The following is a 22,469-nucleotide window of genomic DNA, read 5'->3' on the forward strand; positions in this document are numbered from 1 at the left end:
CTGTATGCATTTGCTTCTTTTTTGTTCTAAAGTTTTCAGGTGTTCTGTTAACTCCCTAGTTGCACAGAAATCTGAAGGGAGAGTTAATAAAACGTTTATCTGCTTGAGTCTTGTGGCTTAGTCATTCTCTGGAATCCAACAGGGAGGCTGCTTTGTTCCTTGTGTTCACTTTGTCTTTTTACCGAGTGCCATCCATGTTATTAGTAGTTCTGTTCTCTTTGTAAAATTATTTCATATGACAGCACATGGTTCCAGAAAGAAGCTGTGCTTATTTCAGAGCAGGTGAAAACAATTCCAGAAAGCTGGCTGCTTATAACCCCTGACATTAAATATTGCTTGTTGGTTCTTGCTAGACTAGACTTTTGGATGAAGCCACAGAAAAGATACACACATAATGTAACCTCTGATGGTGACTGAGAAACTGCAACGCACTCCTGGAACCCAGCAGTAGAAGTGGATGCCAATTTTATGTTGAGGCCTTGTCATTTTCCATACACAGAGACACTGAACACAGGCTAAAAGAAGAATGTGTCAGGAGTTAACTTTTCCTTTATCTCCAGCAATTTGTCTTCTCTTTTTGTGAATATCAGGCAGAGGCCATATTTCATGTTATAATTTATTACCTAATAGATACCATATATTTATTACATATGGGTGCCAAGTAGATTATATATTATGTATATATAAGAGTATGTATGTGTATATTTTGCTAAAGCCTGGACTTCTGCTAAATCCCTTCATGGAACAGTGATTATATACACATAATCATATATGCATATATAAACATATAGTTCATATGTATAGATCTACATTACATAGAAAAACAGTCTAATTTTATTTTTAAATCGAAAGCAGTATAACAAAGCAATTTAGCTAAGTTACCAAGGAGGGATGGGCTCACAGTATAGGGAGCAGCTAAGGAGTTAAACAGTCACATTCCGTCATTGGAGGACATGGGAGCATAAACACTTTTATGGTGTTTATTTGGTAATGTAGGAAGGCTTTATGCTGAAACAAACATCTAAGGGGAGCATAGGAGGAAAGAGAAGAACACATTGCACTTATTGAAGTGATTCTCAAGGATCTGAATTTCATAGAATTTCTCACATGATGAAAAAGCAGAGCTTGTTGCTCAAGAATTAGTCTCAGCACCCTCTGAGTTTATTCAAGTGCTGAGTGGCTTCTTGATGTTAGAACAAAACAACACAAAACATTTTCAACAAAAGAGGGGAAAGGCAAACAGCAGGGCACACAGGCCACATCTCTGTGCTCACTCTAGAGTGCGGCAAAACCAGAGTCAGCTGACCTCCCTTCCTAGTGTGAGCTTTACAAATCAGCACCTCCTGTTGGAAATCCGAAATTTCCCAGGAAATAAAACATATGCTGTGAAGAAGAGGTCTGCCATTACGGCTGCCTGTCAAAGTGCTTAGATACCTTCAAAGGATGGGTGAGATCTTTCTGGAGTCAATGAATGAAGGGATAGCCTCACTGCTCAGCCTCCAGGCTGGGCATGAACTTCCCTGATGAACTGTGACATGGCATTTACCCCACTATGTGGCACACCAGCTGTCCACTGTGCACTCAGACCAAGTGGTCTTGTTGACAGAGTCTACTACGCCACCCCTCTATTCTCTGTTTCCTTATGAATCCCCCCATACCCACCTTTGCTCTGGTCACCTCCTGCTCTATATTCAGAGTTCTGTTCTCTATGGCAGAGATCATAGTCTACAAGTATGCTCTGGCTTTTAGACTCTTTGGACTCATTTGACAGAGCACATTTCCACAAAGGCAGGATGATTTGCTCACTATTTGGTTTGTCTAGCATTTAGCGCAATGCTTGGTACATGCTTTATAATTAACACATGAATAAGATTACTGCAACAGTAATGGCCAAATCTGAGTGTCTCCTGGCTATCACTTAATCAAACAGGACCCTTGTAGCACTCTTATCACGCATAAGGATCACACCTGGGGTTTTTGAACCATATGGCCATGGTCATTGTGCCCTCATGAACAGACAACCCTTTGGCCAACCTCTCACTGACTTCAGTATGCGTGATGAAATCTACAATGCCTCCTTGATGGTCCTGAAGCTGTAGACACTGAGGGTCTTTCCTCTCAGCACACAGCCTGACCTTGATCCTGTCCAGCCAAACAGCATCCTTATAAATTTCTTCTTTTCTGGTTGTATTTCATCTCATAGCACACCTGTCATCAATTGCCTTTATTTCTCCATTCTTAGGGAAGAACAATGTAACTATTGCTATGAGAAAAAAAAATCTCATAGTATGTCCAAGAATGTTGGTGGTCTGTTAGAGTCTTATTTTGAGTTCTTACCTGTCTACAAAAGTTCTCCCCATGACAGGCACTTATACTGGACCTTTAGGTCCAGCTCCAATTCCTGTTATGCCACTAAGACAGAAGATTTCTAAGATAGGGTTTCATGTTATTCATATTGAGCAATGCTGAACTGAGTCAATGCCGAGGAAATCTGCATAGCTCCTTGTCTACCCCATAAAGATGCCATTGGTGCTACTCCTGTGTCTGTGTACAGCAAGTGTTTCTGGTTCAGCTGTGAGAGCTCATGGGAAAAGTGGAGATCTGAAGGAAAGGACAATCAAATTAAAATCACAGGTGATGGAATCCTGTCTCCCGTGTTTACCTAGCCCCAGCATTGACACCATGGAAATGCTACGCTACTTAAAACCTGTTGGTCTCCATTCAGTAAGTGTTCAGCACTGACAATTGATGTTTGAAGTCTTCTGAGCTTGGCGCATATTGGGCCCTTGCTGCCCCATGACAATATAGAAGCTCATCTCATTGTTGAAATTCTTAGAAAATGTGCCCCCAAATCTTCATAAATCCTATTTGGGCTTTTTCCTTTCCTCTTTCACTTATGGTATTTTCTTAGATAGCCTTCATTTCCTAAGTCAAATAAGGTTCAAGACTAATTCTGTGGTCAAACAGCTGCCTTCTAGGAGGTTTTTATTAGATTTCATGCCTCTTTGTGCCATGGTACTGAGTACTTATAATTGTGGTATGCCTAATATCAAATAAATATTAAAAACACAGCCTGTTCCTTTCCTTAAGAACCTCTTCCTTGAGCCAGGATATGTTGGGTAGCTAAGTGAGCTAGAGCCCTCCTGTTACCCATATCAATAGATATAGATGACAATTCATATCAATAGACCCCAGGAGAGAACCTACAGACCAATCCCATCAACAGGCCCAAGGAGAGTCTCTTCATCCACATTTTGCCTCAGGGCTTTTTGCCTTTTTTTCATTCTGTATGTTCTACTTTCCCTGCTTTCTCCATGTCTGGCTAGCTGGTGGCTGCTTAGCTGATCATTGGTGTCTCCCTCTCTCTCTTCCTCATTCTCTCTTCTCCCTCAAGCCTGGATTCTTCCTCCTCCTTATTTTCTATGCCTGCCAGCCCCTACTGCCTAGCTATTGGCTGTTCAGCTTTTTATTAGACCAATCAGGTGCCTTAGGCAGGCAAGGTGAAACAAATACAACACATCTTTACATAGTTAAACAAATGCAGCATAAACAAATGTCGTACACCTTTACCTAGTTAAAGTAATATTCCACAACATAAACAAATGTAACCCGTCTTTACATAGTTAAAGTGATATTCCATAATCCCCCAACCTCAGCAGAAGATGTACTCACACCTCTACTCCCTGAAATATTGCTTTTTTTTCACCTTCAACTATGGAAATTATTCCTTGTGTTACTCAGGCCCACATAACAAGTGACTTTCAAAGCTGTAACAAGAGAAGGAAAGCTCTTCAACCTGTCCAGGCTGTTGTGCAGGCTGCTCTACCACTTGGACCATATGATCCAGCAGACCTGATGGTACTTGAGGTATCTGTAGAGGAGAGACATGCTGTTTGGAGCACTTGGAAGGACGGTACAGCTAAAAAAAAAAAAAAAAAGAGAGAGAGACTCTTGAAATTTTGAAGCAAAGCTCTGCCATCATCTTCAGACAACTATTCCCCTTTTGAAAGACAGCTCTTAGCTTGTGACTGGGCCTTTGAGGAAACTGTACCTTTTAACAATGGGCCACCAGGTTACTGTGTGACCTATGCTGTCCATTTTGAGCTGGGTATTGTCTGACCCACTAAGTCACACAACTGAGTGTCAATTTGAAGGGGTGGACTTGTAATGTCTATGCGGTTATCAACTTGACTGCATCTAGAATTACCTAAAACCCAAAAACGGAGTGGCACAGCTATGAGGGATTTTGCTTAATTCTCAGGGAGAAGATCCACTTCCAATCCAGATCTTTGAAGTAGGAACACACAAGCCTTTAATCTGGATCTTTTGAGCTGGGAAGACTCACCTCTTATCTGGATCGTGCCTTCTGCTGAAAGCCTATGTGAGGACAAGGAAGAAAGAAGATTTTGTACTTTGCCTGCTTGATCTAGCACTAATAATGATTCTATTCATTCACTGCATTAGAGTCTGCTAATCAGGATTCCAGCATATAGTAAGGACCAGATGAGACATTTAGCCTTGTAGGACAACTACTGGATTCTTGCTCCTTGGCAACCATTGTTGGACTGGTTGGACCACAGTCTGTAGGTTATTCTTATGAATCCCCTTTCTATATAATAGAGAAACGTTCTATGAGTTTTGTTACTCTAGAAAACCCTGACTAATACATCAGTCTTTAAGTAGGCAAAGATTTTAGGAAGAATGGAGAAGTTCTAAGTTAGAAAGGTAAAAAGTATACATACATACACATAAACATATGTGTATACACACTTTTATCTTTTCATCTAAGATAACAGTGGAAGAGAAATTAATTTTTTAAAACACTTATCAAAACTAACTGCATATTTATGAAAAAGACTGGCACAAAAACTTCACTAAATAATCCAGAAATGGCAATGAGGATGTAAAAATCACTATGATTGCAGAAAATTGTAACAGAAGACCAAGAGGACACAACTCTGTACCATTAATATATGTCTAAGGTTGGAAAGGGTGCTGGGAGTATAAAATGATACAACTGCTTTGCAGAACCATTTGGAAGTTTCTTATAAAATATGCACACAGTTGCTCCAAATCCTAACCATTTTCTACCCCAAGAGAAATGGAAAAAATTAAAAAGGCTAGAATAGAAATATTCTAATCAATTTTAGTCACAAAAGTGAAAAAAAATGAAAATAATAAAAGTTGGGGACAAGCCAACTGTTTCCATAAAGATGATGGAATAAAAATAAAATAGACTTTTGCTTAGAGATGATAAAGGAAAAACTTAGTGAACTTCAAAGACATCCTGATGGAGGGAGTCAGAGCTTGGATAAAATATGCTTCATGATTTCACATAGAGCAACCCTGAGAAGAGGCGGGACTGATTAATTTCACAAGGTGCCTGACCCTTGGTAGCGTCATCTAGCATGGAACTTCAGACAGAATGTGGTGTGATCTGAGGGTGGGACATGCTCAGATCTGTGCAAGTATCAGGACATCAATTGCCATCTTAAAGTTCTTGGATCAACTGTGTGTGCATTTTATGTCAATAAATAAAATGATTTTCAGTGTTAGAAGTCTAACTTTACTAAATTGGTTTTTTTTTTTTTATGTTTAAGAGCTGAAGAAAGAGGCCTGGCATGGTTTATAATCCTAGCATGCCTTTAATCCCAGCACTCAGGAGGCAGAGGCAGGCAGATCTCTGAATATGAGGGCCATTCTGGTCTACAGAGTGAGTTCCAGGACAGCAAGGGCTACACAGAGAATCCTGTCTCAAAAAGCAACGCAAAGCAAAACCAAACAAAAAAGACTTGGGACATGGCTCAGCTTCAAAAGTGGATGACAAGGATGCTTGTGGCCCTCCATCTTAAGTCTCTGACGACGGTTAGGGTTGTTTACTCTCTTCAGCAGCCTTGGATTCTAATTAAAGGGCCAGATGGTGGCAGGTTGAAAGCTTTATTTCTTGAGTGTTTAATTTCTCCTTCCACTTCGGTGGCCAATGAGGAGTCTGGAAATGCCAGCAGCAGTTTTAAACGGAACTTTCGTTTTAAAACTTCTGAAGTTCGTTGAATTCCCAAACTTTTACTTTGCGGTTTTCTTAGCAAACGTGCAGTCTGTGACTTCACAGCCCTGCGTCCTCCCTGCTGCCGAGGCCTCTTTTTCTTGCTTTCTTTCCCAGCGAACATCTTTTCTTCCTCCAGTACCATGTTTGTCAAACCCACTTAATCTGAAGGCAAGATTTATTTTATTAATTGCTGTGCCTCCATTCCTAAATCTGTGCCTATGCAAAGACCACACTCGGCTCCTTTCCACACTCAGTTATCCTGTTACCCACTGAGTTAATCACGCTTACTCAGCCCATCTCAACTGTGTGCTCCCTAGGCATAGGTTCAGGTCTTGGTTCACTGTCCTGGACCACGTAACTTTGTCACACAGGGTTGACTGTCCTTTCCATTTTCATTACATTGCTAGGTGTACAAGCACCCTGAGAACTGGCTAAGAGTTTGTTATTTATGTTGAAAAAGCATAGTGTAAATATTCAACCCATTTGTACTGAGAAGAAAGAAAAGGGAAAAGGAGAGGAAGGGAGGGTGTGTGTGGGGGGGAGGAATTCCTTTCCTTGTCTGGTATGTGATTTAGAGTTTAGGGCAGTCAGCAGAAGATATTTACATATTTACTATGGCTGAATTAAAGTACAGACTCTAGGAATTCTCAGAACATGTACCTGGTCCCAGGCCATCCCTTTCCTTTATTTGCCATCCCTACTTCACCCCAGGGTCCTGTCATTGCTCTAAGCCAGTTGTTTGCTTTCTGGGCTGTGGAGAAGCAGGCCATAGGGGCTGGGAGGGGTCAGAGGGTGAGGCTCAGCTAAGAAATGTCTGAGTCACCCTGCGGCAGATGGAGCTGGAGTGTGCCTGGCATGTCTCCTTGATGCCTGTCCAAGGCAACGACAGACAGCTGCCTGACAGACAGGCCTAGTCCCAACAGGTTACAGTGAATGGCATCTCCCTGAATACCAGGCAATTTCCTTTATGAGTTACTTTTCAGCTAGAATGAGTCATATTCTACTTTCTTTTCAGCCCTTCCTGACTTGATGACTTGGAAGGCAAAGTGGGTGGGGACAAGTTTTTCTCTGATGATGCAGGGTCTGATGATACATAGCTTGTCCCCTACCATATGACTCCTCCAAGACCTGCTGCGGGTAGTTACAGGTTCCTTGGGAGCCAGAGCCAGACACCTTAGCTGGAGAATGGTGTTTGAATGAGTCCATTTATTATGTAGGAAGATATCTTCCTTTTTCATGTGTGTTTTGTTCCTGACTTTCCAAAGTCAAAAGCTTATGTCCTCATCACCTAGAAGAAGACAGGGAAGGTAGATTTGAGCAATGCTGTGTCTCCTTGGGTTTTGACTGAACATCCTTTGCTCTTTCATCGGAACTAAGAGGTACATAAATCACTGACTACAGGTGTTCTTTAAAGCATTTTCCATTTTCCTATGGTTTTAGAAACTAGATACTTAGCAAGAATTTAGCTTTAACTTGGTATTTATGGGACTATCTTTTTTTATTTAGAAAACTTGTAAACACTATTTAAAGATAAAAAAAACAATTTTACACTGTGTAACTGAAGAGATGTGACTCCAGCGGCCAAAGCAAGGACCACTGAGGATGAGCAGGATGTGGCCATCTTACTGTAGTTGTAATAAGTATAACTGTCTTCACATTACCTTCAGCTCTGACACTGATAACCACTGTCAGCTTGACTGGACGTAGAATCACCAAAGAGAAACACTTCTGAATGTTAGTAATGGGGCCAGAGACAAAGGACCTTGTGTAGGACCAATGGGAAGAGAAGAGTGTGAGGTACTCACAGTGATGGTGAGGGCCCTTGGCCCTTACTCATCCTAAGCTGCAGGGGCACATGCTCATGCGAGTGGAATGTGTCTGCAGAACTGAGGCTGACGACAAGGTGTGGCTAATGAAGTGTGAAAACTGGTGTCTGGGTGCTGCTCCAAGGCCCGTTCTAGTGCTTGAGCTTTTGGGGACGGCAGAATTGGAAGAAGAAGCATATTATTCTCCTTAATCTGTTGTGTCCTGCCAATCAGAAGTGCCCTCTTGGGGTGTGTCTGCATGGAGGACCTCCCCACCTCAGCTGCTCCTTCTTACTGCCAGTCACATTTCTGGGTTTGAGAATGTCTCAGTTTTTAGGAGTTTTCTGTCTAAAATGAGGCTCTCCAGACTCTCCAACTAGGAAGGATAGCATGGGTTAAATTGAAGAGGACAAAACTGTACACCACAGTCAAGCACACATGAGCAACATGAATGTGGAAAAGACCAGAGGTGGAATACTCCTGATCCAGCTGCCTCTCCATCTGTACCCACTCCTCAATTGTCCACAGAGCCCTGGGACATCTGAGTACAGCATGCACTTCCTCTGAGCCCCTCTCAGCATTCGGCATTAACTTGGGGATGAATTCCACTCTGGACACTCTGGTACCACAGTCTGTTCCTCTCTTCTTTTGGATTCTTGTGTTCAAACTCACTGTGCTTCAACCTGCTCTAGGTTTTATGCACTTGGCCTTTGCTGACTATTAGCCAATGACTTTCCCTTCATTGTTCCCATTTCCTCTATCCTTTTCCCAAGTCTTAAAACTATAGCCATATACATTTTTTTAAAAGCTACATATCTGCCGAGTGGTGGTGGAGCACGCCTTTAATCCCAGCACTCGGGAGGCAGAGGCACATTTCTTTCAATTTTCCCAGGGACTGGCCCAATGGATACACCTAGACTATAACTATGCATCCATGTGGCTCAGGGTCAAATGAACTGCAGAGCACCAGAGTCTAAAGTGACAGTGGCAGTCTGGAGGAGTAAGGTCTACCTTCGTGAAAGTATATTTAGAGGTTAAAAGTCTCCTGCTGTAGTTGGCAGAAAATGTGGAGAATGCTGCTAACACAGAGAGGGTATTCAGGGTACCAGACACCGGAATCCTTGCTTGTGGGCCTTCCTGTAGAGTCCACACTTTTCATTCAACATTTACTGGATTTTAGAATGGTTTGTTTGGTCTACAATTTAGTTACTTTTCATATTTCTGTGATCTAATTCCTGAAAGAGCACTTGAGGAAGGATTGATTTGAACTCACAATTCGGAGGAATTTAGTCCATCACGAAGATGACGACATGGTGGTAGGGGTGTCTTTGTCCTTGGTGTCCTCTTTTAGTCCAGACCACAAAGAGGAAGAAGAGGAGTACGAGGGCTAAGCTAGTTTGTAGATTTTTTTTGTGTTTCTATTCTTTAGAACTGTACCCCATTAGATGACATGACACACATTCATGGAGAACATTTTCCCTCATTTAATCTGGAAACGCTTTCGCAAACCCATTCAAAGGTGTGTCTCCCAGGTGGCTCTAAATACGGTTAAGATTAACTACCAGAATACTCCTTACATATCAAATACATTTAAATGCATTTAGTTCATCTGTCAGTATTCTTAATGTTGTCAATATCCAGTCTTTCCTGAGAGTCAAGACAATCTGTTAAATGGGTGCTTCTTTAAAGTAAAAATGTGACTTATACGTTTAATATGGTCTAGGATAACCACTGTCATCCAACAAGAGAGGACTAGGCCATAGCAAGGAAATACTGCACCAGAACAAGACTGAAAGCCAGCAGTACAAGATGAAACTCTGAAGCCCCATGTCTGACAACTGAGCTCTTGCTGGCATCAGCTGGGATCCAAAAGCCTTGTGTTACCCTAGTCTGTATTCCTCTGGCTCTCGTGCACAGCCTACACTGTCTCTGTTGCAGCAACTCTACTCAGCTGCAGCAGCATTTATGGGAAACAGTCAATGACTCTCGTTTCTTTAACATCTGAAAGCTTCCGTTTCTATTCAGGGCTCAATTTCACAGTTGACAAAGTGGCCCCAGCTTTTTGAAACCTGGTAGAAGACTCCATAAGCTTGAGCCCTCAATGCCTGCACCATGTGATTGACTGAAAATTCCTACTGCTAGTTCAGAAGGCAATGTCTTAGAAAATTAGAAAACAATCTACCTCAAGATCCAGCAAAACCACTGTTGGGTATATACCCCAAAGACGCTCAAATTATACCACAAGGACATGTGCTAAATTATGTTTATAGCAGCATTATTTGTAATAGCCAGAACCTGGAAATAACCTAGATTCCCCTCAACTAAAGAATGGATAAGAAAAATGTGGTTCATTTATGCAATGGAGTACTACATAACGGTAAAAAAATAATGGCATCTTAAAATTTGCAGACAAATGGATGGATCTAGAAAAAAACATATTGACTGATGTAACTCAGACCCAGAAAGATAAATATAATAATGTATTCACTCACAAATGGATTTTAGACATAAGGCACAGAAAAACCATCCTACAGGCTGTAACTTTAAAGAAACTAGATACCGAAGAGGACCCTAAGAGAAGCATACGTGGATGCACAGAGGAAGGTGAAAAAGACAAACTCTCCCGGGTGAATTGGGAGTGTGGGAATCACAGGTGAGGGTAGAAGGGGAGAGGGGAAGAAGATAAGGGTGTGGAGAAAAAATGTATAGCTCAATAAAAAATAAAATAATAAAACAAAACCCAAAATGTAGTCTGACCCCTTCTACCGTAGCCGCAGTGGCTTCTGTGCAGCACAGCACTGAACCTGGGAAGGCACTTGCACAGCCAGGCGGTTTTGAGCAGACCCCTTCAGTGCATTCCCTTGTCCTGGGTATAGGTTCTCTCCTTTCGAATAAATTCAAATTTGTAAGTTACAGCCTTCGGTGGCTGAGATGCTTCCATCCAGATAACCTTGCATATTGTCGCTGTGCCAATGGCAAAATGTTTCCTTAACCTGGCTTAACAGCTGCGGGTGCTTTATCTAAACTATGTTTGTGAGCTTTAAACTTAATCAAAGATAGACTTAGATGTGTGTCTCCTTGGTGATTCTAAATCCAATCAACTTGACAATAGTTAGCAGTCTCCGAGCTGAAGGTTCGGTGGAGACAACCCAATTCACAGCAACCTTCACATGTCTCAAGCATAGGTGTCTTGCAAAGAATAAAACAGACCTTTCCTAGGCCAAACTCTAGGAACTGTTTAAACAAGATTCCAACAAGTGGAAGCTCCAATATTGTCTCTTGAATGTTTGTCCTCAAGGAATGACAGAAACATTAGAATCTGTCCAGTAGAATCTAAAAGAAATAAAAAGAAACAATTAAGGAAAGTTTCTATGGAAATCCTGAAAACAGAATTTCATTTTGCTATAAGGAAGTCTGAGATTTTAGTCCTTAGCTGAACCTAGCTTTAGTGTAGACTGCTGACTGTCAGGAGTGGCTAATGTATGCAAGACATTCAGGATGTAAACAATTAATTCCTGAGGATTTCCTGGTGGCTCGAGGAGGTGTTCCTCTCTTCCTCACTAGATGGCTAATGAAAGAAGAACTTAACCCTGGGAAGATACCATTCATTCACCATATCTCTATATATCTAATGTTACAGAGATTGTTATGTCTGGTGTAGTAAAAATGCTCAGGGCATAAGAACACTTGTTGAATAAGCATGGATCTGAGTTCAGATCCCAGCAACCAGGTAAAAAGTCAGACATTTAACCAACCCCAGGACTAAGAGGGGTGGACACAGAAGGATTCCTGGAGCTGGAGAATCAATGGCATAAAATAGAGAGGGATAAAGCAGGACCCAAATGTCCCCCTGTGGCCTCAGTGTGGCACAAATGTGCAAAAATCCACAAACAGACAAAATCGTACAGGTAGCCTGGGGTCTTTTATAAGTCATGGCAACATCTTTGGGGATAAACATGTGTGCTGGATATAGGCTGCAGCTGGAGTTTCTTCATGACTTCTTGTCCTAGGACAGCTGATTCCTGATATAATTCCTTCCAAGGGAGAAGGTGTGGTGTGTGTGTGTGTGTGTGTGTGTGTGTGTGTGTGTGTGTGTGACAAAGAGAGAGAGAGAGAGAGAGAGAGAGAGAGAGAGAGAGAGAGAGATATGTTGGACAAAATCTTTTATTTTATTGCTGTTTCATGCACAGACAGCACATCTGTAAGTCCTCGTGTTTTCTTGGAGTCACTGCTGTGGGCTTACTGATTGTTGCTTTCATCCAAATAAGCTGCTAAGATCTCTCAAGGAAAAGCTTAAAATAAAGGAACCTCATGAAAGCCAAGAACACACACACACACACATGCATAGCTCAAATCACAGAGCACACACAAACACTGGTACAAATGTGGATTGCACAAGACTCTGGCCTTTTGACTGGCATGTGCCTTGGTATATATGTTGAAGTATAAACACTCAAGTGAGTAGCACCAGCTGCCTTGTGATCTTGGATGTTTTCCTAAAAAGACTCAGGAGATAGAAGTGGGAGTCCCTAAACTTTGGATAGCATCAGTGAGCAGGACGCCCCTGTGGAACAAAGAAGATATGTGGGGGATGCTATTGTAAACTAGATGCTCCCTTCCAGTCCCAGAAGGACAGACATGTCAGGTCAGATGAAGCGATACAATCTGCCTAACCCACCGAGCATTGATCTGTGATGAGAACAGGTCACTGAGGACGTGTGTGCAGAAAAAAAGGGGAGACGAGTGTAGACGTTGGGGAGTCCAGGGCTCCAAGGGAGGACTTCTTACAGTTATTCATTTGAACTTGGTTTGACATAAACCTCACCTGTGTGGTGCCTTGTTGAAGCTTTATTGCAGAGGAAATCTGCCTTCTTAAACCCATGACCCCTGTCAAGTTACAGGAGAGATAGCAGAAAACTACCAACAGAGCAGCACTTTAGTCTCAGACCTGTCGATTTTGTCAAAGATACATGAAACCTGGTAACTGTCACAGTCCAGGGGAACTCTAGGTATAATGTGTTTCCAAAGTGAGCTCATGAAGCAGGGAAGGGATATATAAGAAAACTAAAGCAATCAGCACACACCAGGACTTCAGCCAGTTCACCAACACCACTTTGTATGAGGAGCAGGGTAAAGGGCTGATGATGTGCTAGTTTGCATTGTATTATTTTGAATAGAAAGTGTGCAGGGATCGAGAGTCCATTCTTATAAGTGATGATTACTTGACTCACAAAACAAAATCCAGCCCAAGTCCCCATCACTGCCCAGTGTCTTCATCCCAACTCTTGGCTTCACACACAGACACAGAAATAGTAATCCAGCCTGCAAACTAGAGTCCAGCAACAACAATGCCATGATGCTTATAAAATAACCGAGCACATTCAAAAGAATAGAATAATGTGCTTATGCTTTTAGGATACAGTGACAAAGCATATCTATCACATTATATGACAAAGGACAAAAAGACCACAGAACCAAGAGCAGGTGAAATGTTTTATAATGGAAAGGATATTTTGAAAAATTTGGTTTTTTTCTTTTCAAGTGTGTGTGTGTGTGTGTGTGTGTGTGTGTGTGCGCTATGCATGATCATGAGTGTTTCCATGTGTGCTCATGAGTCTCAAAACCTAAGGTTGGTGATAAGACTCTTCCTCTATTGCTCTTCTACCTGATCCTTTGAACCAGGATCTCTTGATCAAATTCATCTCTCAGCTCCCAGCACTAGGGAAGCCTCTCTCTGTCTTCCTAGGCTGGAATTACAGGAGAATTGCTGTGTCTGTCTGGGATCCTTATAGACTCCCAAGCCTCTTTCTTGAATGGTAAGCACTTTAATAGCTGAACTAAGACTCACTGAAGGCTTAGCTTCTTAATATTTAATTTCCATACATTACATAATACATACATACATTACACAGGAGCTGAATCTAAGCCTGGTGTTCCTATTAACATTTGCAAAAGTTTTTTCTGTTATTTATACTTTTTAAAATAAAAAGTGTTGTGTTATCTGTGTTATGCTCAATTACTAAGTGTGCTCTGGTACCCCACTATCCTTTTCCAGCTTCTTGTTCCCAAGCTGTATCCTGTGAGTCCCCTAGTCCTCTCTCTAGTTAAATAAGAGGACAAGAACAGCTGCTCCTCCAGCTGGGAACTGCCCTGCATAGTGACCTTGACCTCATTTGTCACCATTTGGCTTCAGCTTCTCCTACTCACATATCACCATCTTTCCAAAGAGATAGTAAAGGGACACGCTTTGTGAACACCCAGGCCTAGGCAGTAGTCCCCCTAATTTCATGGCTGGCAATAAGGGGGAAGAAAAAGAAAGAATCTTGACATCATAGCTTGCTTTCTGTAAAGCTATGGTGACTTGTTTACTAAACACAAAGAGATATCTCCCTGCTCTTGGTGTAAAGTTCTTCACTAGGCTCTTCAGGCCGTGCTGTGCTAGAAACTTGCTCTGCGTTCTGCTGCTCTCAGCATCTGTAGTAGGAGCTGCGGGCCTCTTCCTACAGCCCAGCTCCCGCACGGCTAGCTTTACACCAGAAATAACAACACACAAATTGTATTCATTTAAACACTGCTTGGCCCATTAGCTCTAGCCCTTACCGGCTAATTCTGATATCCCGATCAACCCATCTCTAATAAACTGTGTAGCACGGGTCTTACTGGGAAAGATTCAGCATGTCTGACCTGGCGGCTTGCTTCATCGGGTGCGTCTGCCCAGGAGAGGGGAGCATGGCCTCTCTGAGCTCACTTCCTCTTCCTCCCAGCATTCTGTTCTGTTTACTCCTCCCACCTATGTTTTAACCTATGAGGCCAAGCAGTTTCTTTATTACTTAACCAATGACCTTCCTCCATCAAGCATCGGTTTTCTCTCCCCGTTCCACTCTCCGGGATCTATAGTGCAGCCTGAACTGGAGTCACCCATGTGCTCAGCACACTGTTCCATCCACTTTATTGTGTTCAAAAGTTTCAGGCACCTTTAAGGAAAGTGTAGACGTAAGTCAAACTGACTCTTCAAATCTCCTAGGGCTTTGGTTTGTTAAACATTCAGGAGGCAGAGGCAAGTAGATCTCTCTGTGAGTTCAAGGCCAGCCTGGTCTACAAATGAGATCCAGAAGAGATAGAGTTACACAGAAAAACGCTGTCTCCAAAAAACAAACAAACAAAACAAAACAAAATTATTCTGGTTTGGTTTAGTGGCAAAGAGCGAGTTGGTCACAGTTAAGTGGTGGTTTCTGTGTATGGCCCGTAAGGATTTCACCACTGACCTCTGGCAGCAGAATAATTATCTTCAGGCCCTGCAATGTGAGAGGACAGGGTTTTGCTGTTAGCAGATAAGAACAGGGCCTTGAAGTGTGCACCTGGGCAGGTTGACCACTGACCTTGAATTATCTGACCTGCCGTCTCCATTCCTCTAGCTTTTGCCCTAAAATATGTGGGTACCAATGAAAACTAGAGGTTGCTACAGAGCCAGAAAACATCCTCTCTGAGGTAGGTGCCCTTTAAGTGATGAGTCATAGCATTTTTAAACCACATTTGTTTGCATTTCCTCGGTGTTGTTTGCTTTGTGCTTGCATGCTTTTAACCAATTTCGTGTCCTGCTATTCTGCAGACACTTGCGCTCAGATTACACCTTTCTCTTTGAGGGCATGTCCCCCTTTATAGCTGAGATACACCTAGGGAATCACTGACAACAATATGGATACATAGAAGAGTGTTTATTTTTTTTAAATGATAGAATATCACAGGGCTAATTTACATAAAAATCACAAAGAAGATGAATGAAGCAGAGTCTTCTCATGCACACTGATATGGGAGAGCTACTCAGGGTATGAAGAATTGTAAGGTCCTTGTCCAACATCCAATCAGAGATGAGATTCAAGGAGGGAGAAGACTTTAGTCCTCTGACAATGTGGTGGGTATACTAGAACCAGCAATAAGAATAAATAAGCTCTTTAGGAGATCTAGTAATAGTTTATGCAGTTTTGCTTATATGTGATGTGCCTTTTACAGCTGAAAATTTCATTTTATCATCACCTTAAACTGACTTAAATGCATAAAATGTAGAAAGGTGAGCATCATTTTTCACTGAGTTCACCATTTATTCATAAAGTTAGGTCTTGCCATTATTTGAAACTATAAAGGACAGAGTGACCGTCTCGTGTCCTCACCCTGACTGAACACGCCATTCATCATAAATCTTGGAGGTTTTCGCCTTGTTGGTCTTCAGTCTCATACTTCCTCTCTGACTGCAGAATCAAGTGCACCAGTGTTAGATTTGTGTGCTCCTCGGAGGATCTGCGGATGTTATGTCAGGGAATCTCTAGGTCCCTGCTGCCCCATCTACTTTCTCTTTTCTTCCCCTAACTCCTCACACCTTTCCACCTCCTCAGTAAGTAGCTTTGTGGAGAAACAAAGCAACAATGCATTTAGTGCTATTTTATATGAGAGAATCACTCAATGTACTTCATTAAGTCTGTATTTCTTTCCCACTTCCTTCATCCTTTGAGTTTAATTTTAGTCATAAAAACAACCTATAAAAGCCAAGGAACGACTGCACTAATGAAATAAATTAGCACATATATTTTTTTCAACAAGGACATTATAAAATGCATTGCCAATTCTGAAAACTGATTTGAACTTAGATAATAAATTTTTAGTCCCAACAAGATGGCCCAGAACTTTTTTCGGTTCTCTCCCACTAAGGGTTATTAGCCCCAGAAATCATCAGAGGAAAACAGGGGAAGGTGCTTAGAGAGAGTTAAATAGGTGTAGGAGCTTGAATTTGGGGGAATCTCTGAGGGGGTGTATTTGTCATTCCCTCAGACCAGCAGGAACAACTCAAGTCAGGGCTGCAGGACCACTAGCCCTCACAGATGACACCCCACATGTGAGTCTATTCTCTACTGAAGAGAATGTGTCTCTTTAAAAACTTCATGATCAGGTTTGCACCAGACAGCCAGAAGGTACTCTGAGGTAGGTGAGGCAGTAGGCTCTGTGTCAATGTTCTCTCCTCCTCTTATAAAAAGACCAAGGGCCCTAGAAAGCTCAAGAACATATTCCTACAGAGCACAATAAATTGCATTGGTGACTTTGACTTGAGGAACTCAGGTAGGCTGAGCAGACTATGTGTCCCACTAGAAGATAGAAACTCCCCTCCAGGCATTCTGTCTCCTATCTCTCATAACCCCCGGGATACACATTTGAACCAACGTGGCATACTCACATTGACACATCACAAACACCCTGCTCTCAGTCCACAGTAGCGTTCACTCCTGATATATCACATTTTATGGGTCTAGGCTAATGTACAATAACAAGTTTCTGCAATTAAAGCTTCATGCAGAAGAGTTTCATGACCCTAAAAGATAAGTGTGGTATTTATTTATCCTACCCTCCCTTTAGCCCTTGGCAACTACTGTTCTTTTTGCTGTCTCCACAGTGTTGGTTGTTTTAGAATGTCATATGGTTAGGATCATGTTGTTTTTGATTTGTTTTGATTTGATTTGCTTTGATTTGTAACTTTTTGTCAACAGTCAAAAATTTTTTGGTATGCTTGCTGGCCATGGTTCTCTTCTTTGGTGTACTGAGTATTTTGTTTTTATTCAGACAAACTAATCCTCTTATTGTTGAATTTTAAATGTCTTTATGTACTTTGGGTCACAATTCTTTACCATATGTATTTTTTACAAGCATTACTTTTTTCTTGTTTATTTCACAGAGCAGACTTTTGTATATTAATAAAGTTTAGCTTATCATTTCTCTCACAAAGTGTGTCTATAGTGACCTATCGAAAAGTCCAAATCCATCATCCAAACTCACCAATCTGTTGTCATTTAAGAAATGTAGAGTCTTAAGATTTTCAAATTTAAATTTTTTATTTATTGTGTGTGTGCAAATGCCATGGCAAACTTTCAAATCAGAGAACAACTTGCAAACGTGTTCTTCTCTCTTATTATATGAGTTATAGAAAATAAATTCAGGTCTTTAGGTTTTTCTGAGTTATCTCAAAAGCTCTACTTAGATCCATGCTCCATTTTTAAGCTATCTTTATAATAAGAACAATTCTTGTGCCTATACTGGTAGGATGTAGAAGCAAATGAACAAGCGATTAGCAGAGGGTATTAAACATTTATGGAGCAAAAGCAGATCATTTTCTCTTTAATATAGATGCAGAGTTTTCCATAGCCATGCCCTGAAGATTGTTGTTTGTTTCAGTGTGCTGTCTTTAGTTTATACTTGTGTGCATCTGCTCCCAAGAGCCTCATTCTAGCCCAATGATTGGCCTATTTAGCAAATTCTAGCCTACCTGTAGCCTGACAAGATTGGAAGTCAGAAACTGTTAATTCCATGATGTTGTTTCCCTCAAATTAAGTTGGATCTTCAGAGTTTTGCCTCTCAATATGATGTTTTGAGTCAGCTTGCTTATATCCATTAAAAAACCTGCTTGAATTTTGTTGTGATTTTGTTGTGTTTATTTGGCCAGACAGTTTCCAAGCACTGAGTGGGAGCAGCTATCATATACAATTTCTGTGTCTGTCAGCATTCCCCTTCAACACTGAAAGAGAATCAAGACACTTTCGGAAAAATAAAACCAGAAGATGATGTTACCGATGTTAAATGAATGGCTATAGGCAGTTTCGTTATCACAAAGGGCATGAGAAAGAAAGAGTTTGGGGATATCTGGAGGGGATATCAAATGTTAACCTGGAAAGTTAAGATGAAGACAACAGGTTTTCCTCCTCATTTTAAATTTTGTAAATTACGCTTGATAGTTAAAGTCAAAACTTTAATGCTGTATGATGTGACTCACAATTTATGTACAGGCACTATGCCGAAATTATTATATTGCATTTAGGGAACAGAAAATGGCAGCAAAATAAAACAGTGTTTCTACATATCAGTGAAGTGGAAATGTCAAGGCTATATAAATATTCTTCCAGGAATAATGAAAGAACTACTAGAAAGGCTATGTAATGAGATAAATTAAAATGTTATAGGTAAATTAAAATGAATTAATAAAAAAACAGGTAACCTACAGGAAGGCAGGAAAGGGAGAACACACAATAAAAGATGTGTATCTACCTTATTATAACAATAGCTATGTTGTATTTATTTCTAAAAAATATTCTGATATTTAAATTGGTACACAGATTCAAAGGCCCACAGTTAGCAAAGAATTCGCTTCAAATATAAAATATAGATAGCTTGAAAGTAAAAGTTATAAAACATAATGCCATTAAATATTGATCAAAAGAATGGAAGAGAAAATTATGATATAAAAATTATGATATAAAAAATTATGATATAAAAAATGTGTTTTGATTTTAATTGTGCATGCCCTGAGCAAAAGTGAAGCCAAAACTAATAGAACACAGGAAGAAATAGCTAAATCCACGGTCAGAGCTGGACAACTTAATTTTCTTCTCTCAACATTTTACTAAGCAGCTAGATAAAGCATTAGTCAGAATACCGAAGACAAAACTAGCAACAAATAGACTCTAATTGACACTTATGGGGTAAAATCATAATGTTCATATTAATTCAAGAATCTGTATGTCGTTTATCAAAATAGACTATATTCTGAGGAGAAGATAAGCTATTAAATAAAAGTTGAATGAAAATAATGTGTCTATGATTATAGTAGAGTGAAAAGGAAAATGCAAAGAGAACAATAAAAGTTAATTATGCATATATGGATTAATATATATATATATATTAACTGGGTTAATAAAAAAATATAAAAGTTTGTTGGACATAATTAAAGCAATGGAGAGAGGAAATTTATAGTACCAAGTGCTACATTTGAATGGTAGAAAAATCTCAAACTAATAATGTAAGAGTCTGCTTCAATAAACTAGAATAAGAGAACAAAATAAACTCAAGATAAGCAGAGTGAGAGACATAGTTGAGACAGCTGAAATTAAAGAAAAAAACAGAAAATGTTAATTGCACACAAAAAATTCAATTTAAAATTTTTTTAACTAGAAGAAAATGATATTATTTGCAGAGATCTAAACAGATGCTAATACTACAGATCCTACAGTCATCCAAGGGGCAAAAGAGAGTTTCTATGGACATTACTGGGATAGAAAAGTCATTACCAATCTTACCTAGCTTGGAACAGTATAAGTCACAGTAAAATAGCCTGACAATATAAGCCTACTGATGCAATAGTGCCATAAACATTGTGAGAACAGCTAATTTTTGATTGGATGCAAAGCTTTCACCATAAGATGAAGCCTATGCTTGGTACATTTACTGGATTAAGGATCCGTGGCTGCTGTGCTGGCTTATTTCATATCAACCTGAGATATGCTAGAGTCATCTGAGAGGAGGAAACCCCAATTAAGAAAATACCTCCATAAGATAGGGCTGGGAAAGCCTGTAGAGAATTTCCTTAATTAGTGATTGATGAGGAAGGCCCAGGACATTGTGGATGGGTCCATTCCTGGGCTGGGATCTTGGTTCTATAAGAAAGCAGGTTTGCCAAGCCATGGGGAGCAAATCAGTATGCAGCATCCCACAATGACCCCTGCATCAGCTCCTGCTTCTAGGTTCCTGCCCTATTTGAGTTTCTGCCCTGATTTCTTTCATTGATGGAATATGGCTATGGAAGCATAAGGCAAATAAACTCTTTCTTCCCCAACTTGCTTTTGATCATGGTGTTTCTTTATAGCAATAGTAAACTTAACTAAAACAGATGGCTACGCTTATATACACACATGATTATTAAATAAAATATTTAAGTAAAAGAAATAGTATAAAAAATTGACACACATTAATTGACATCTTAGATGAAACATACCAATTCTTGAAAAGCACAAACGGAACTATCACATCTCAATATGGACTAGATTCCTTGAGAAATTTCAATTTGTAATTAAATACCTATCTTACAAGAAATCCCTTTGCCAAGGTCATCTAAATTCAGAATTCTAAAAAGTCCAACAACTGAAAAGGAAGTGACACCAATTATATATACTTATTTTCTTGGCCATGAATTAACTTTTCTGAATTCCATATACAAAGCTAGTATTATTTTATTATCGAAGTTAGACCAATCCAGTACCAACAAAGAAACTAAGACAGATAAAAACTAGAAAATGTTCTGCTTGCTCTAACACTAAAAATTTGAGTTTCAGAAGATTTAATTGTGTGTAACACTAAGGGCTTGAGCTAGTAACATCAGTTGGGATGGCTGGTAGTCATCTTACTTCACTACAGTCTATGAGGGTTTTCTTCCTTAGCTTTTTGTGGTTGTTTTTCTAAATGGTCTTCACTCCATTGAATACACATTTTTACATCACTACTTGTGATAAGTTTGGGTAAGTCACTGTATTCCCCCAGAATCTATTTCTCCATCTGCTCAGGGGAAAGTGAGACTTCCAATCCCATGAGACTGTTGCGCGTATTACATACACAGATACATGAGAAGTATTCTATGTGAGCACTGGAAAGTCACCGTAGTCAGAATTTAATGAATATACTAAACTGATCTTTCTCATGGTCTACTTATTGTTTATTGCTTACTTTGCTCAGATTCAGCCTTCCATAGGATTGGAAGTTTTGTGATTTAGTTAGATATGGTTTGGTGATGAGAGAGAGAGAGAGAAAAAAAAAATCTCAGATCACAAACGCAAATCTGAACTGAGGAACTGAGAGAGTTGCCAAGCTTTAAGAACCGATAAGGCATGTGGGTACGTTTGGGTCAGGGCAGGGTCTTCTATAGGGACCTGACATTTTTACATTTTTTTTTTACTGTTCAGAAATTAACAACATATGTGGAAAGTATAGAAGGGTAAGGAAGGAAAAGGAAGAATGAAAGGAGGCGAAAGGGATGGGAACTGAGGAGAACTGTGTATAGGAAACTCCAGGGAAAGGTCACACAAATTGGAACGAAATGCAGACATCAGATAAAGTTGTAGCAGCCTAAAATATGGATTAGAGCTTGAATCCGAGCCACAGAAACAAAATGCAGAAGGTATTTGCTGATTACAATGAAATGAAGCTGGGCTGTTGGATAGCATCATTCTGATCCCTTGAGCTTTTTGGTGAGTAAATGGGTCTGTCTTTGTTTATAATGTTTTAGTATTCCTCATCTTGATTTGTTATAAAACCTTTCAAATCATGATTCCTTAAGGCAAATGTCTGGGGCAATAGAGCTGGATTACGTCAATTGTTTCATTGTCTTTGATAGAATCAGATGGATTATTTTTTCCAATTCTTCTTTATAGAGGAAAGTAATGTAACTGTTGGAGCCTTTTCGTTCCCTAGAAAGATGCTTACAGTTTCTGTGGTGCTGAGGCAAAGCAGGAAGAGCTATGGGTTCCTGTGACCTGTAGGTCATGAGGCAATGGTTTATTTATCCAAGACTGACACTCAGCTTTGGAACAGAGGTGGTGGCATTGCCCTGTCTACAGCCCAAGTTAAGGATGTTCAGTCATTATCAAATGGGATGGGCTAAAGAGATACTTTGCAAAATATATAGGAATTGCAATAATTCTTCCAATTAAACCATTAGGTATAAACAGTAGAAACAATGTACTCTGTTATTTGTTTTAAATTTTGCTATTGTAATGCTGGCATTTTTTCTCTTTTTTAGTTAGCACACAAAGTAG

Source organism: Microtus oregoni, unplaced genomic scaffold (genome assembly GCF_018167655.1).
Source record: "Microtus oregoni isolate MIOR12 unplaced genomic scaffold, Mior012 000029F_ref0000214, whole genome shotgun sequence".
NCBI classification, from domain to species: domain Eukaryota; kingdom Metazoa; phylum Chordata; class Mammalia; order Rodentia; family Cricetidae; genus Microtus; species Microtus oregoni.